Here is a 16,375-nt window from a genome sequence, read left to right as displayed (position 1 = left end):
ACTTTAACTGTACAAGCCATCATGGGGGCTTCACAGGGCCAGCAAGCATTATTGTCATGTGGAAGATATCATCGTCCATCCATTATCCAACCCGCTATATCCTAACTACAGGGTCATGGGGGTCTGCTGGAGCCAATCCCAACCAACACAGGGCGCAAGGCAGGAAACAAACCCCAGGCAGGGCACACACACACAATTTAGAATCGCCAATGAACACCCATGCAGACACGGGGAGAACATGCAAACTCCACGCAGCAAACCCGGGAAGTGAACCCAGGTCTCCTAACTACAAGGCAGCAGCGCTACCCACTGCATTACCGTGCCAGATGTCATCGTGTGTCTAAAATTTTAAGAGCTTGATGATAATATTGAATAATAGTGCTGGCATACATTTAATATGAATACCTGGCATGAGCTGCTAAAATCATCCAAAGAATGAAAACTTTATTAGCAAATCTAAAGTGACCAGACAACACACACAGTGGATTCAGAAAGTATTCAGAGCCCTTCACTTTCTGCACACTTTGTTGTGTTATTGATTTAATCCCCGTATGCAGTAAGCTTGTCTAAAAAGGCTGCTTGAGATCAGATGGACAAGCCACTATGAGGTGACAAGGTGCACTGTGGACAATCAAGAACAAATCCTTAGTATCCTATCTGAGATGACAGAGGATGATGCTGCTGCAGTTGACCTGTGCACTGAGACATCAGGCATGCTATGCAAAATTAAGAGACATCACTTCTTTGAGATTGGAAAGTTCCTAGTGCGGGTGCTTGGTGTCTTGAAACCAGCAAATGCTATTCTACAGTCTCAGTCAGTCGATCTGTGCAGTGCTTCTGAGGTTGTTAGTGCAGCACTGGACTCCTTAAAAAACATCTGTGAGGATGACTGTTGGGGAGTGTCATCTCCTGCTGAGGATGAGTCACATCCAACAAAGAGAAAGAGAACAATGAGCAAACACCTGGCTCAAAGTGTTGTGCTCTCATCTTTGGGCCATACAGACTCTGGTGACCCTATCATTTCCCCCCATCAGTCTCTGAAAAGATCCCTGCTCAACATCCTTGACAGGGCCATTTCAGAAATGGAAACTAGATTTTCACACAAGAATATTGACCTTATGAGAGCCATATCTAGTCTTGCACCCAAATCTAGCACATTTCTAGATCCCACCCTGTTGCACCCTCTGGCTGTGATGGCTGGCACTGTAGCAGATGTTGTAAGTCTGGAAAGTGAAGTTCTTGTGGCAAAACAGATGCTGCTCAAAAAATGTTCAAAGGAAACAGACCTGTCCATGGTGTGTAAACTCCTGCAGGAGTACAAGGAAGCCTTTCCTGAATTGCATAAATTGTATGTAACAGTCCTGGTAACTGGTGTGTCTTCAGTGCCGTGTGAGAGTTCCTCCTCCAGTTTGTCACGGGTCCTAACCCCATATCGTCGCACCATGTTACATAAAAGAAAGAGGAATTTGGTGATCTTGGCCCATGAGAAGTCCATAACAAATAACCTGGATATGGATGAATTTGTAAGAGTTTTTGCAAAGGGAAACAGGAGACTGTTGTTGTAGAGTGGATTGAGGAGAAAGGAGAGTGGAGTTGTTCAGTTGCAAACAGAGAGTTCAGTTGCTTGCAAAACAAACAAGCTTAAAACAGGACAAAAAAAGAAGAAAAAAGTTCAAATGTTCTGTTCTAAATCTGTTGTGTTCTACAAATTAGTTTGAGAATTGTAGGAAAAGACATCCATCCATTATCCAACCCGCTGAATCCAAACACAGGGTCACGGGGGTCTGCTGGACCCAATCCCAGCCAACACAGGGCACAAGGCAGGAACCAGTCCCGGGCAGGGTGCCAACCCACCGCAGGACACACACAAACACACCAGGGCCAAGTTAGAATCGCCAGTCCACCTAACCAGCATGTCTTTGGACTGTGGGAGGAAACCCACGCAGACACGGGGAGAACATGCAAACTCCATGCATGGAGGACCAGGGAAGTGAACCCAGGTCCCCAGGTCTCCCAACTGCGAGGCAGCAGCGCTACCCACTGCGCCACCGTGCCACACAGGAAAAGACATGGTGAATTGTTGTAGCGGGGCCACATAGTGTTTAAATGTCAGTTCTGAGTGCGTCTCGTTTCATTGTCCCGTTTACTGTTTATGTGCATCAGTTAATGGATGATGGAAGGAGACCACAGCCGCCAACCTGGAAAACACCTGTTTACAATCATTCAATCACAGCCGTCACAGGATTATTTAAGCCAGCAGGAGGAGAAGGAAGAGGGAGGAGAGAAGGAGATTTTGTTTCAACATTACGACCACCCTGTACCTGTTTTCCATATTGTGCTTATCCATCCAGTTTGTTTTCCATCTGCCGGATTTATTTCAAGGACCACACCACGAGATACCCCAGGGTAGGACTTAATCATCCACCACATACACGAGGATTCACGGTGAGGCTGTTCCATTTTTTTCCGGGGAGAATCAAACAACTCTATCACTAATTCAGTCATCCGCTTTCAGGACATTTTCTTTTTTACCGGACTCACGTACTCCTTCATTTTCAGTTTGTCTTTCATTGTCGTTATTCGTGTTGTGTGTTCATTTGTTACAGGGACAAGGGAGGGTTTTTGTTGTGTGTGTATGTGTGTGTGTATATATATATATATATATATATATATATTTGGTGGTGTCTTATTATTGCTGGGGTGGAGGGATATATTTGTTTCTATTTTTCTATGTCATTTTACTTAATACATATAATCCGTTTTACTTCCCGTTTTTGTGTGCTTATATTTTTCACCGTCGATTGTGGAGAAAAGTTCAAATGGTAAGAAGTACGGCTTGATAGTAGATTATTTCTCAGTAAATTATCCAGGCCACTGGTCTTGGAGGTGTAGCTGCCGGTGTTCTGACGATTTGTCCTACTTTGTCGAAGTATCCTTCCGTAGTTTATTTATGGAAATGTTAACATTTCTCAATATATTCTATATGCATCATTTAATGCCCGAAAGGGACACAGTCTGATGCAAAGATTTCACAAGACGGTCATTACTCGTGCATGGATACAATGGGCTGTACAAGATTAAAAGTCACACATGCAAAATATGCAACTTATAAAATGTTGACAGTAAATACCTATGCAGTAAACTGTAATAAATGCATTAATGTAGTAAGGCTAAGAAAAGCATACATATTACTGAAATACAGTAACACTTACCTCAAACTTCAACACTAGGTAGAAAAGTTGCGTAATTTTGGTCTGCACATGCGTAGTATCAGTGAGTAGATCATTTCGATGGGTAGGATGTTTCGTTAGAACACCGGCTGGGTAAAAGGGGTCGGCCGTTACATAGTTTCCTTTTTTTTTTTTAATTAGTATGCCAACCCTTTTTAGTTTTGTAAATATTGGCTATATTGAGAGGTCTTATTTTATTCTTACTTTATTTTGCAAATTTATTTGAGATTTAGGCCATCCAATTAAGATAAATTGTATGTTGTTGGTTGTAAAGATCTGGATGGATATTTTATTTCATTCTTTTATTTTATTTTTTTTATTCTATTTTTCAGTTTTATTTTTCAAGACATGGTGAATTGATTTTTTTTTTTTTTTTTTATAACTTGGCCTACCCTTTTTAGTTTTGTTAATATTGGCAGTAGTGAGAAGTGTTATTGTTGGGTTCAAATATATTTGATATAGGCCATCCAATTAAGGTAAATGTCATGTTTTTAGTTGTTATAATCTGATGAGGAATATTTTATTTTATTTTTTGTTGTTTTATTTTCAGTTTTCCTCCTGAGGGATTGCCACCCTATCGTGGTCAGGGGGTTTGCGTGCCTCAGTAACCCTAAGAGCTACACCAGCAGAAGCTTAGCCTTCAGGTGGGACACCCAAGTTGAACAGGTCTTAGGGTAGAGGCCTGACAAAGTGCAATCCAATTACATGACAAAAACAGTTATCCAGAGCACCACCACCCCACCCCTTTCCCGCCTCCGTCACCACCACGTGCCCCCTTCACATTTCTGTCTGCCCCCTCATATATGCCTGTCTAGAACCGGCCCAGTTGTAGAACTGTTTGTACTTATAAGTACAATCACCTCACTGTAAATTTGCACTACAGTTATAATATTGTACAACCTGAGCCATTTTTTAAAGCGAGTATTTACATATGATGACAATATCATTTTTAAGATGAAATGCATCAAAATATGTTTATTATATTATACAGATAAAACTTTAACTTTAACTACACGGTGCTGCAGCGCTAGCGAGGAGCTGGAACTTCGTTCACGGTTTGTTCCTGCCTTGCGCTGTATTCTTGCTGTGGCTGGCGCAACACTGGATGGATAGACGGATAGAATAATTAAACATTACGAATATATTTCAATGTTCCTTTAAAGTTTTGAAGAATCGGCGTTCTAAGCTTACAGATGGCTTCACGTCTATTACAGAGCTGATTGTGTGGCGATTGGGTATTTGGAGAAAGAAAAGTAAGGACAGGAATTGGGGGTTAGTACATTTTATAGAGACAGTACTTCTGTAATAAAGCATTTCATTGAAGGTCGCTCATGGCACAGCAAGCCTCTTGCTGTAAGACATGAACAATCACTGCGCCACCGTGTTCCCATGTTTAATAACATGCTTTAATTCCTATCATCATGAAAAAGATATCACGTATACATCTCAGTATTTTAATTATTCAGAGAGCTGTAATATTATGAATGTAATGGATTCTGTGTCCTGTCGGAGGAAGACAAAGCCTGGAAGCACGTAGTGATTCACACACAGAGCACATAGAAGATCAAATACAAAACAAAGCATTTAATGTGCTACTTTAGTTACGATAGGATTTGAGAAACCAGTAAATCAAATGATTTAAAGATGAAGTTTATGATATTCTACTTTAATGACAAAATAAACTACGTGATTAAAGTGGAAATTTCGAGATTAAAGTTGACATTTTGTGCTTTTTTTCACACTGTGTGCCTTTTTTTCTCTGTACCCTAATAAGCTTTCATATGACACTCAGATGGTGGGCTACCACTTACCTTTTCACAGCGACTTTGATATATGACAACTTCTTTTTTTATTTCGAGCACTCTGCGACTTTGTGAACTTGAGCTTTCGAGTTTCTCCGACATGCTATGTCACTCGATCAACTTCCTTTTGTTGTTTATATCACTGTTTACACCAACAAATAGTACATTTTTCTTTGCCTCCATTTGGTATTCGCTGAGATCCTTCTATTTTCCCTCATACTTTTGCCATTGTCTTTTCAAAGAAGGCTGAGTTTAAGGGCTATTTATATTGATTTGCATATTCAAAGAGGCGTAATTCTGGGAGGAGTTGGGGCGGGACAGAAGGCGCGTGCACGTGCGTTACTTTTCACGCTGACCGGGATTTATGGAGCGGAAGAACGTGAAAGCTGGCGTTCGCACAAATTTATGCATCTGGATTTTTTGTGCGTAAGCACATTTCCGCTTTTGTGCTTACGTCATGTTATAGTGTGAATTCTACGCACGGCGTTATACATGAGGCCCCAGGTCTTTATTATCCTGCCGCGGCTCCTGCATTTCTTTCAATCTTTCTTGAGCTCCTTTATGTCTTGAGCGGTGACTATGCTGTCCGTAGCCATTGCAGCGATCATTGCCTTCAGTTCGGACAGACAGTTTCGGCCTTCGTGCTCCGCTGGTAAAGTGACATGCCCTGTTACAGCCGATGGTCCCGGCTCACGAGATGAAAACGCGGAAAGCAAGGCCATTTCCAGTTTCAATGGATCTTCTGGAATCGACGTGCTATCGTGACCTGTATCACTTGCACATTCGCTCTCATCTGGAGACAATGCAGTTGCCCGGGGGATCTGTGCTTTTGCCTGTCTATTCCAGGTCAGTCTCCGTAAGGCCGTACCTTGAGGTTGGACTTGATGCCTGTCTAGGCTTGGGTGTAGCTTTGGGTTTCTTTTCCGTTTCTTTCTGAGCCTCTTTCTTACCGCTCATGTTTACACCCAGATGTCCCATACTATAAAATACCATTTATTTTTATATAGCCTTTTGCCTTTTTGACAGCCCCCTAGCCTCGACTCTCAAAGAAGACAAAAAAAAACCCTTGTAGAGGGAAAAAAATGGAAGAAACCTTGGGAAAAGCAATTCAAAGACAGACCCCTTTCCAAGTAGGTTGGACGTGCAGTGGGTGTCAAAAAGAAGGGGGTCAATACAATTCAATACACAGAACACAAGTAATCCTATTAAATATATGAGTGTTGTTTTAGCTATCCATATCAATTCACTGTTTTAATGGGCAAGACCGTTTAATCAGTTAATTGCTGCACTGCCGTAAATTCCGTGGCACAGATTTCTAGATTTGCATGAAGTCAGTGTATTTGCATAAGGGAACGCCCCTTCGCAGGACGGCTACAAATTCCACCTTATAACTCTCAGACTTTTGCACTGTGTGAAACAAAAATTTAATGAGCACTACTAAAATAAATTTTTTAGCGTTTTCTGATTTTTTTTTTTTTTGGTGGTTGTTGAAGCTGATTCATACAGAGTTATTTTCGGTATACTGGTCAAACTGTAGCACACCCCAAATCAGAAAAGCAATGGACAACATGACGTGTATTCTATAAACATTGGATTACTTCCAATGGCTAAAATAAAGGACTGTTGACATTTTTTTTAATATTGTTAAGTGATGTTAAACTCTTTGAGGTAAGTGAACTGCATATTGTGGGCATATACTGTAAATTAATGTTTTTTTTTTCTATCGCGGGTTGCTGCAATTTGTTTAGAAGCGTAATGAAACAGTTCTTCACTATTAATGATGACAGAATTCTAATTTCTGACTGCATTCCTTTTACTGGGATAAGCCATACAGTACACTGGTCTCTTCTCCTGACGGGATTTTGACAGTTAAAAGCTCAGGTGCCAGTCATTAACCGTTCAATTACGACCACTTTTGTTACATTTTAGTTTCTTACTCTGCCGTTTCTATAGGTGTACAGTGTTAGTCCTCTCCAATAAGAGCTGCACCTGGACAGGAAAATGTGTCAAACGCAGGGTGGGCGTAGTCGATGACCGAGGGCTGCAGTGGCCACTCGTCCTGCTCCGTCTTGAATCATTAAATTGGTTCAGAAAGTCAAATCCATTTGTTAAACGGTCTGCTTACGGGCTATTCACCGCATTACCACAGGGGGGCGCTGTGTCCTTTCCAATTCATTTAATACTCTACCTGCTGACAAGTTCTTTCTAGACTTGAGGGTGAATCCAAACATTGCTCTATCATATCCAGTTTTTGAGGGATGAAGGTGTATAATAAAAAAAAACACTAAAGGTAGTTTTAAAAAATTATTTAAACTTGAAAAAAATGACGCAATTGCTTTAAATGTAATTACTGCTCACAAAAGGAAGTCACCTAGTAGTAGTTCTGTCTTATAACCCTCTGGAAGTGTTTCGCAGCTTAATGACCAACAGATGTCTTCTCATGCTTTCCACTAGAAGGTCTCTCCATCTGAGCGATATCCTGATGGAACCTCTCCGCGTGTTCATCATCGATCAACTCCCATGTCGTCTTGGTGGTGGAATCCAAATGAGAGTGAAGGAAACGGAGTTTTAAAGGGATGTTACATACAGGTGTTAGGCAGGAAGACGGAAGGTCCTCCGCTAATACCTCGTAGATTTTCCGAATTCCACACGAGCGGCCATGATGAGAAATAGACACTGATGACAACCCGAGCACACAACGTACACGAACACACATGATTCAAACGCTCGGATTCAGCTGACAGTTACAAATGTTATTCATAAAAGGTGGTACGCCAGGCTGTCTTCAAAAAAACAAAACATTAGCGAGACTCTTTAACTAGCTCTTCAATATAAAAAGAGAATTAAGATTTGTTCTACATACAATTTTTGTCCAATCGGGATTTTCAGAGGCAATGTGGGTCTCGGGATTTGTCTGTCGAACTCGGGACGGTCCCACTCAGATCGGGACTTCTGACAACCCTGTGGTGCTGAACCCACTTACCTGCTGCCTTATAGCTGGCTTCTCCTCCAGGTAATTTCTGCCCCTTGGGCATTCCGAGGTCACCTTTGGAGCGTGTTAGGACCCTGAGCTCGCGACGAGTCGTTCTTTGGCTGGCTAGGCAGCATTTCCCTAATTGGTCAAGGAAGTCCTCATTTCCCACTGTCTCCAAAAACGTTGCCTGGATCAGGGTTGCCGTAGATATGTGTTCGTTCTCCCGTCACGTTTTCTTTTCTAAATCCCAACGTGTACACGTTTTTATAAATCTAATCCCTGATCGTTTCCCCGATTCCTCAAAGCGATGTGATTGGCTCCGTGTGGGTGAGTCCCGCTCGTACTGGTCTGGTCTCGTATGGCTCGGCTCGGCTCAGCCCTACCTTGCGCTTCATCTCCGGGGGATGCCGCCGCACTAACTAACGATCTGAGGTAAAAAGAAGGAAGAATTTAGGGCCATGTTATTGAATACTTCCGTGAAACGGAAAATGTCTCAGGTAAGTTAACATATTTTCCAACCATCCTCTGTGTCTTCCATTAATTAATTAAGTAAATATATATAACTTTCAGAAACTTAAAGCTAGTATGCATAATGAAAAGGGTTCCCATCACTGAAATATTCGGTCGGTGTACACCTGTTCTTATTGACATCCAGCCGTTTTTTGGAGGCCAAGTAACCCAATCAGGATTGTAAACCGGAGTCTATCAAGTGAAAGACAGGGAGCGCGAGGGTCCTGTAGAAAACACCCAGCCGGACCCTCGGGAGACCAACCACATCTTTACGATGTGAGTGGGAAAATCCGAGCAAGTGCAAACGCCACACGGCTGGGCTAAAATGTGAAGTTAGCGGTAATCTGCGCCGCCAGCCGTTTCAGCCTTCATTGCTGTTTCTGTTAACGGAATGATATCTGAGCAATAAAAACCCGATCAACTCATTTTACTTACTGCCTTATCAATAAACAGGTTGAATTTAAATGTCACTTGTTCACACTTTAGTTAATCATTCACTTGTACTTGTGTCATTCATCACTTTGATGTTCATAATATCATCAAACTTGCAAGTTATTTTCGGTTTTTCCCGCTGGAGCGTCACTGAGCACGCGAAGACTGACGGGTAAGGTGCAGCACACGTGACGTTGCTGAGCCTATTAATTAACCAAAAGCGTGACGTAATTTGCTTGATTAATTCGAGTCCACAGGCTAAGTGTCAGTTTTCCTACAGCTCGCTTGAGTATCATTGAGATTTTTTTCCCTGTACAGGGAATAAAATACGCAAAACATCCCTTTTATAGACTTGAACGAGTAGTCAGCCTGTACGACGCGGTCCTTTTCTATTCAAATCAAAGCATGTTAAAGTCATTTTAGACACCGAAGGCGAACAATGAAAGTCTTCAAGCAGCGGCGATCCATTGGTAGATAGACGCATTCCTCAAATTCCTCCGGCTATCCCAGGCTCGGCGTCTCTCCTCTTTCAGTTTATTATCTTCTCTGCTCTTTGTCTATGTATAGCGTTTATTACCTTATTGCTGATTTTGGCTTCTTGTGCAGATCAGGGGGTATGAACTTTTTTTTGAAGAGGTAACCCTTGACTTCTTAATCCTCCTGATGTTTTGTTCTTTTATAATTAACGTCTCTCGATTTCCTACTCGCATCCTTTCACGGGCTGGGTGGGTCATGTTTCGAGGAGTCATGCTGTGTGTGTATCGGTCCAGTTTGGTTCTCTGTCTCCGTGTCCATGGATTTGACGTATGGGTGGGCAGACGAGGTTTGTCACAAAAGGGAAACACATACGTGACCACTGGACATATCATAACATGCTCCATCCCGACTACTGCACTTCAGGGTGGCATAGACCTGATGTCACTTGGCACAAGGCAGGAAAACTGAAACTGAATGCCACTCCATTACAGAGTTTTTCTTTCTGTTAGGAAGACCTACATACATACAGAAGAAACGTGCAAACTCCACACAAACGACAACCTGGCACTGGCTTCCAGCCGAAGACTCTGGATCCCTAGATGCCACCTCACACTGCACAGCTTTTCCAGTTATTTTCAGTCATAGACTTCATATACATAATCTTAGCAAGTTGAAGGCTGTCGTGAAGTCTCTGACACACCCGGCGATTCGCTCCCACTAGTCTGTGACTCGATTTTGTGTGAAACGGAAGGGATGCGCTCTGTGTGGATGAGAGATGGCCCGGCAGTACAAGACATACAATGCAGTGACAAATAATGAAAAGCATTCAGTGTTTCTGATCTGGCATAAAAATGAGAGGCTTGTCTGTCTGATGTTGTATGTGATATAGACCAGGGGTAGGCAACGTCGGTCCTGGAGTGCCACAGTATGTGCAGGTTTTTGTTCCAACCCAGTTCCTTAACGAGAACTCAATTATTGCTGATGAAGCACATATTGCTTAAGTGACATTTTAATGCTTCATTTTAGTGGTCTCGCTTGTTAAGGTTCTCCAACCTTAATTGCTTATTTCAATCTTAAACTGCTGCATTCAGTGTTTTAATTGCTCCTTATTAGCAATAAGATGTAAAACAGGGGTAGGCAATGTCGGTCCTGGTGAGCCGCAGTGGCTACAGGTTTTCATTCCAACCCAATTGCTTAATTAGAAACCAATCATTGCCAATCTCAGACCTTATTTAATTTTATGGCTTGTTAGTCTGTGCAATGTAAGGCTTTTATATTGTAGATTTTTTTCCTTTCCAAGGATATCATCCAAATGATTTGAAGCCTAAAACAGATCATTTTCAGTCTGTCACATTGTTCTATTAAGTGTTTTATTAAATCAAACCGTGCATGATGAACACACACAGATGTAATTGGAAAAAAGCTAGCTGGAGAACTGCTGGCTGCTTTGTCTTTTACATCTTATTGCTAATAAGGAGCAATTAAAACACTGAATGCAGCAGTTTAAGATTGAAATAAGCAATTAAGGTTGGAGAACCTTAACAAGCGAGACCACTAAAATGAAGCATTAAAATGTCACTTAAGCAATATGTGCTTCATCAGCAATAATTGAGTTCTCGTTAAGGAACTGGGTTGGAACAAAAACCTGCACATACTGTGGCACTCCAGGACCGACGTTGCCTACCCCTGATATAGACCATGACAGAATGGAAACAAAAGCATACCTGTAAACCTTTTGTGCAGCACTGGCTCTGTCGAGCTTTGATACTTCAGAAATATGAAACTGTACTGGAAAGTCACCACACGACATGCAAAAGGAAAAAAGACAGATATTCCCGCCGACTATGTGACATGACACTGCACCATAGACGAGGCTGAAGTTAGCCACTGATTCACTTGCAGTCAGTTACTTATTCACACAACTTATTCAAACCAGTTTCTTATTCTGTGTTAACAAGACAAAATATTTTGCAGCGTATATATATTTGTGTCATTGTAACTGATCCATTATTTGAAAAAAGAAATACAGTAGAACCTCTGTTTGCGAGCATAATTCGTTCCGGAAACGTGCTCGTAGTCCAAAGCACTCGTATATCAAAGTGAATTTCCCCATAAGAAATAATGGAAACTCAGATGATTTGTTCCACAACCCAAAACTATTCATATAAAAATGATTAATACAAAATATTAAGTAAAAATACATAAAATTAACCTGCTCTTTACCTTTGAAAAGAATCATGGCTGGTGTGAGTGAGTCTCTAAACTGGGATTGCACCCAACGGGACGACACGCGGAAGAGCGTCCCAAAGCAATCACAGTCTCCCAGCGCTGTAGCAGTTCGCCGTAAAAGCGAATCCGAAAAAATCTCGGACACGCTATAAGAGCCTGCCGTCAATGGGTGATACAAGGAACATTATAAATGCGCAGGGCCCTGCCTGACTGCTGTGTCTGTGTATAGGAGAGCGGCAGATCCCGCTACAATAAATAACCGCGCTGTTGCTGTTTCAAGCTGAATAAAGCTGGTGTTGCTAAAGTACTGAGACTCAGCTTCGTGTTTTAGGGTGGAAGATGGGGACTCACACGTCACAGCACACACACCTGTGCAAGCGAGCGAGCACACACACACACACACACGCGCACGCGTGTGCACACACATAGTCACAATGCTAATGCTGTAGTAAACAGTATACACTCGTACGGATGTTGACTATATGAGTGAGGCACACCGACTCAAACGGAGAATAGGAGACGATTGCCCACAATCCCGCAGTGAGAGAGAGAGAAGAACCATCAGCTCAGTTGTGATCACATGACGTCCGCAGACAAAGCGTATACATACTACTTGTACTGCAAGACCTCGCTCGTTTGTCAAGTCAAAATGTATTAATTTTTGCTCGTCTTGCAAAACACTCGCAAACCAAGGTTCCACTGTATTGCCAATATTCCCATATCTTGAGCCTATATCTACTGTACATCATATTGGGCCTTCTTCATTTTCGTGGTTTTGTGACATAGTGGATGCCTTTGTTAAATTACTGAAAGAGCCTTCATTTATTTAGATTTGTAAATAGCCACTGTAGGAGGAGAATGGGCATCACGGCCAGGAACTCTCCTTATAATTTTCTTTCTAACTATTAATTCCCTTCATCGCTACCCCACTGATTCCCATAATGACTATCCTGATCATTTCCTTCATAACTTGTAGCAGTGCTATCACTGGAAGGACTCCATTTCCCATTAGCCCCGAAGGGTATTGCCCTCATCGGATGTCTGAAACGGGCGCAGGGCTTGCTGGGGACAAGAAGGACCAGCGGGACACTTGAAAAGAGGCGAAGTAGCAAGAGGAGAAGTTTGTGTTTCTGTGTACCCCTGTGTTCTGTCCAACATAACCCCGGTGAAATCATTTATACCCTGGGTCGTTTCTCGTAAGGATGAATGGATTGCCTCATGCCTGCCTGTCGTGTGAATGGTGGTGGATTAGTCTTTGTGCGTCTTCTTAGGGAGCGCTCCCACAAATCTCACACCTCGCCACTCAGGACTACTGGTAGGTAGGACTGTTTAATTCATTTCCTATGGAAGCTGAACCCAGGATCGTCACCGTCGTCTTTACTCCAAACCATTTAATCTGTTTCTACTGCATTGGAACAGTGCTAAGGACTTTGTCGCGAGCGTTTATTGTTTGGGGCTGATTGTTGTCTGTAATATTTGTATCACTGAAGGGGAAGGGGAGGGTTGCCTGATTGATGTTGTTTATATTTGATTTTCCACTTAATATATTATTATTATTATTCACTCATTTGTTTGATTTGTGTCTCTGTCTGTGAGTGTGTGCGGGTTGGGCCAAGTCTGGGTACATTCCTGGAATCCCCACCAAAAAAATAAATAAATCACCGTCCTATCAATGGTGTGAATCTGAGCAGCACTGGACCGCTACAAACTACCAGTCGAATTTTCTATATAATTACTTCGCCAATAGCTTTCATAACTCTCCTTAAAATTCTCTTCATAACTATTCCACTAATTTCCTTCATAACTCTCCTTAAAATTCTCCTCATAACTATCATTTCCCTTCAGGACTATGTTGATGATTTATTACCTGAGTGGGAAGCCAGTGCGGAACAACCAGCAAATCGGCCGGTTTGACGGAAAAACAACTTTGTGCCCTGTTAGTATGATGTAACAGATGGACCAGCAGAAGCTGAGAGTCAGGAGCCTCTTATGGCAGCCCAGCTGGGACACCCACAGGGTGCTTGGGAGTCCAGAAATGCAGCCCTGTCAGGGTCCCTACGTACTGATAGAGGGTGCTGTGGGTGGGGACGGGTTGGTTTGGACTTCCCTACTTTCTTTATGGCCCAGAAGTGCTTTCTGGAAGACATGGCATGGCACCGGAAGCATTCCCAGGTCTGGCATAAAAGTAGCGCACTGTCTCACATCAGAGAATCAGAGTTGGGAGTCAGTGGGAAACACTCGACAGAGGGTGAGAGAAGGAAGAATTGTGGAGAAATAAATATCTCATTTTATTCCAACAACGTGTTGGGTATTACTGTGTCTTGAATCGATGAACCATGAATAGATGATAACAGATTTATGAAAAACGAATTGGTCCCTGATTTTCAAAGGACTCTTTACTGCATACAATAACACCAGCTGAGTTCGGGTTTTCTTCATCTCTTGTGTCCTGTTAGGCAAGCCTCCTGTTAGATTTCAGTTTTGTCCACACATTAGGAACTTTTACAAAGCCCAAAGAAGCAACTCTATGTGCAAAGAACCCTCCACAGAGTGAAATGCTTGTTTGTCCAGCGCTGGTTTATTGAAGAACCACACAACCCAGTAAAGTGCCATTATAAGACCAGAGTATTGGCAAACCCGGGTACACACTAAGGAAAGAGAAGTGGCTCAGCCAGCCAAGCTAAAGTTGAAGCCCGTCGGTCAGGTTGACTTGTCAGGCTTCTGACTGTTGTCATACACGTGCACATGGGCGGCAGCTAAAGGGCTTGAGTAAGGGCAGTTCCAAGTCATACCAGGATGTGGCAGAGTGCGCTGACTCTTTTTCTCCCTTTCCTGCAGACCATTCACGCGAGATTCCACCTGGCTCTCTTGATGTCACTTCCGTGACCGCGCCTATGGAAGGAGACCTTGCCAGCTCCGGCCCCTGTGATGTCACGTCCGGGCTCGAACCAATGGCTGAAGACCATGAGCCCGATCCTTATGATCTCACTTCCTGCACCTTTTCCCTATTCCCTCAGTTCTGTCTTGGACTCGGTTGTGTGCACATCAGTGCAGTATTCACTTAAAAACGACTTTTGCAGCCAGGAAAGCAATTACACGGGTGGCTGCACCAAACCTTTCTATGACTCTGTGTCGAGTTTGTGACACTGTGCAGACGTCTCTTCTTCATAGTGGGCTCATCCCATCATAGCAGCTCCCCACCCCACCTAAGCTTTGTTCACATCTTTGTGAATTAAGCGACTCTCCAAACCAGGCTCCAACAAGCCAGGATATCCGCATTAATGTGTGCAGAGCCGGGTCGATGATGGACACTAAAATTATACAGTTGCAAGCTCAAGAACCATCTTGTGAGACGAGAGTTCATATCTTTCTGTCGGTATAGTCATTGAAGAGAATCGTGATCAGTCACCAAGGTAAAATTACAACCCCATAAATAATAATGGAGTGCATCCACAGCCCATTTAATCGCCAAACATTCCTTCTCAATTGTCGAATAATTACGCTCCCGAGGAAGCAATTTCCTACTTAAAAATGTGATAGGGTGCTCTTCACCATCAAAAACCTGAGACAGGACAGCGCCTAAACCAAAGGCACTAGCGTCCGTTTGCAGAACAAAATCTTTAGAGAAGTCCGGATTCCGCAAAACTGGGTAAGAAGACAAAGCAGTTTTCAAATCACAGAAGGATTGTTCACAATCTTCCGTCCAGATAACACGGCGGTTCTTCCTGCTTTCTCGTAAGATCAGAAAGAGGAACAGCCCTATTTGCAAAATCAGGGACGAATCTCCTATAATAACCGGCAAGCCCCAGAAATGCATGAACCTGTTTCTGCGTCTCCGGATGTGGGTAAGCAAGCACCTCATCCACGTTTCTAAGTTGAGGGCGAACCAAACCCCTGCCCATTGAATAACCCAGTGTGAAGAGGGGGGATGAACGCACCCCAAGGAGACGCGATCGCTCCTCCCAAACCCCCTCGTAAACTGATTCAATGGGAAACAAATCCAGTTTTTATCTCCTTTTCTAGATCAGCTGCAGGCTTGCTGCTGCTGCCGCCGTGCTGCGTGATTTGCATCTCGCGTGGTGCTTTGAACATTTAAAAGCCTGTACAGCAACTGTCCTTCGGTTCACTGCCTTGTCTATCTTCCCCCAGACATCCTCTGCTTTATTTTTTATGCTTTATTATGCTGTTTACGAATAAAGTTTGTTTCTTGAAAACCCTAAATGAATCTGTGCTCTGGTACCACTTGTCACACGGGTCATACAGTTGCTGGTTGCAACTGCAAAAATAACTGGTAGGATTTTTCATAATAGTTTCTCCTCTTCTGCAAATGCCACCCTAAAGACATACAGAGACACAGCCATGTGTCATTCTGCGTGGCTGAATAGCAAGTAAAAGGTGATGACTAGGAATTGAGTGTCCATCATCTTTCCATCCTGGCTCAAAGGCATCCCGATCGTCGAAAACAAGCAAAGACAAAGTCGAGCAGCTCGCGGCACCTGAATGGCCGCTGCCGAGTCGTGACCTCGCCAAACAGCTGGAACAACATGGACCTCCTGAGAGGGAGCACAGAGTCAGCCCTGGAATGTGCTTCGGGGTATTTGGAGGGAAAGGCCGCGGTCATCAATAAGGAAAGGCAAAGCCGACCGAGGTGTGAACAAGGCCGTGACGACAGTGCTAAGCACCAGCTCGCTTTTCACTTTGTTCTCAAATGGACTGCAAAC

General features: G+C 43.1%; 1 protein-coding gene across 1 annotated transcript in view; it reads left to right on the top strand.

Moving 5' to 3' along the window:
- mertka (c-mer proto-oncogene tyrosine kinase a) overlaps positions 1 to 10,776 on the top strand; it is a 171,876-nt gene extending 161,100 nt beyond the window's left edge. The window contains exon 20 of the transcript XR_007933607.1: positions 10,759 to 10,776. The gene's annotated coding sequence lies outside the window, so the exon portion shown is untranslated. The remainder of the gene's footprint in view (positions 1 to 10,758) is intronic.
- Positions 10,777 to 16,375: the final 5,599 nt, after the last annotated feature.

Source organism: Erpetoichthys calabaricus, chromosome 15 (assembly GCF_900747795.2).
Source record: "Erpetoichthys calabaricus chromosome 15, fErpCal1.3, whole genome shotgun sequence".
NCBI lineage: Eukaryota > Metazoa > Chordata > Cladistia > Polypteriformes > Polypteridae > Erpetoichthys > Erpetoichthys calabaricus.
This window is presented reverse-complemented; position numbering and strand designations above follow the sequence as displayed.